Source organism: Camelina sativa, chromosome 18, assembly GCF_000633955.1.
Source record: "Camelina sativa cultivar DH55 chromosome 18, Cs, whole genome shotgun sequence".
In the NCBI taxonomy this organism is placed as follows: Eukaryota; Viridiplantae; Streptophyta; class Magnoliopsida; order Brassicales; family Brassicaceae; genus Camelina; species Camelina sativa.
Genome location: NC_025702.1, coordinates 9,543,845 through 9,546,099, shown reverse-complemented (window position 1 = coordinate 9,546,099; position 2,255 = coordinate 9,543,845). Strand labels below are relative to the sequence as shown.

Sequence of the window (2,255 nt, the reverse complement as noted above, 5' to 3'; positions counted from 1 at the left end):
CTAGCTAAAACAAGAGCCAGTTCTTTGTCATTCTCAATACTCTCAAGATTTCATAACCTATAGCATTATCAACAAAGATACCTCACTTAACAAATCAACACAAAGATTGAAAGAAAAGGTTGGGGTTCAAAGGTATGGCAAGAAATTGGGTTAAATAAAATAGAGTGGCAAATAGAGATTGTTAACCCAAATGAAAGTTCCATGAACTAACATTCATAGTCCATAAGCAAGATAATTCAAATATCAAATTAAAGTCCAAATAATATAGAGATGCTGCAATGATCATGCAAGATTTACTAGAAGAAAATGCTTTCAAGTGACACAATGCTTTAAGCTTTAGACTCTTCATTTTTTCCCAAAGATTAAACAAGCACCCATGAACTATAAATGAGGGCTGTGGGTTCAATCCTAAGACTCTACTTCTAACAAGGTAGCTTCATTATTATCCTAAATGCAATTGCAAATGCATACTAAAGGCTTCTAGAGTCAATCCTAAACACAAGAATGAATATGCAAAACTACATGCATTTGTTTTTGGTTTTTGAAAATTTTCAAAAAAATTTTGATTTTTCTCAAAACATAGCTATTAACAATGCATCACACAAAAGATGAAAATCAAAACAAAACACAATGTTAGATGGTTAGTCCCTCCCCCAAAATTAATTCACACAGTCCATGTGTGAGAAAAGTCCAAGAGAAAGACTAACAAAATAAAGAAAACAAGACTCAAATGATATATACTGTAATAAGTTAGGACCATACCTTGGCCCTAGTTGTGAACCTTAGGGAATGGAGTGATAGTAGGAGCTTTAGTGCTCCCTTGAGATCATGTTGAATTGGTGGAAGGAGATTGGAGGTTGATAGTAATGACACTTGAGAGAAGTTCATGAAGCTTATCTTTGTCATAATGATACTTGGGATATAGCTTGGCTTTGACACTTGCAAAGGGTGAAGAAGGACCTTTGTGCTTCACTTTTTACTATATTGCTCCATCAACAAACCCCAAGGGATGCAAACAAAAAGTCATAAGAGAGGAAACAATGGTGGGAGGGTGGTTTTGTTTCTTCTTCCTCTTCTTCTTGTCAACAAATTTATTTGCTTGACCCAAATCCCCTTCTCTAGAATCTCCTTTGAGGTCATCAAATAAAGAGTCTAAACCACCAAACTCTCAACAGAAGAACCATATAGGAGAGCAGAGATCTCTTCAATAGACCTTTCATTCTCATCAGCATGGCTATCCATTTTTGATTTTTCGAAACTCATACTAGCAACCCTGTTCACTTCTTCCTTGAAGATGGCATTGCAAAACTCCTTGGGGTTTGGTTCTGGTTTTCATGGTAGATAACTCATTTGTTTTGTTGAAGAGGAAGAAGTGTGTCCCTGGACCTGTGTTTTCAACCTCTCAATCTTGGCATTTAACTCACCATATACATTCTCAACCTTGTTGTGCATGGCTTTCATTTGTGTGGCAAGTTCAATGGCACCTCTCTCTTGTCCTTCAGGGATTTGTCTAAGTAGAGCAGTTGTGTCATCTACTTGACCTTGCGGATGTGGTGCAGTCATTTGTTGCGGAGGTTGGGAATAGCTTTGAGGCTTTGCTTGGTAGTTCCCTTGAGGTTGAGGCTGATAGCTGGGTTGGGAAGGAAAACCAGGAGGTTTTTGTGGTGGATAAGTCTGATCTTGTGGGTTCTCCACATTGGTGCTGCGGTAAGAGAAGTTAGGGTGGTTGCGGTAATTAGGATTGAACTTATTATACCATTGGCCACCTACATAGTTGACTTCTGCTTGACCTTCAACACAAGCTTCCATACCTTCTTTTAAAGTTCACATTCATTGACAAAGTGAACTTGCTTGTGATTTGCCATCATCATCTTATCCATCTTGTCATTCAAAGCTTTAATCTCCTTGCGGTGCTGCTCATTCATATCAGTATAGTCCCTTGGAGTTCTGTCATAATCCTCTCCATAGTTCTCATCACTTTGAGAAAGATTCTCAACCAACAACATCCCTTGTTCTGCATTTTGGCCCAAGAAATTTCCATTGATTGTTGTATCAAGAAGCATTCTATACTTAGGCAAGACTCCTCTATGGAGTTGATATGTCTATATTTTGTCTCTCCTTAGCATATATTTATCATTCATTTATCTAGGATAACTCATTGGTTTTCATCATTTTCTAGTCCTTTCTATACACTTTGCATGTCTAGGTAGTTCTTGCATCATTCTTGCATATATTGTGCATTTCAGAGTATTTCA

At 37.5% G+C, this 2,255-nt stretch overlaps 1 pseudogene; it reads right to left on the bottom strand.

Moving 5' to 3' along the window:
* LOC104763294 overlaps window positions 1–1,809 on the bottom strand; it is a 27,915-nt pseudogene extending 26,106 nt beyond the window's left edge.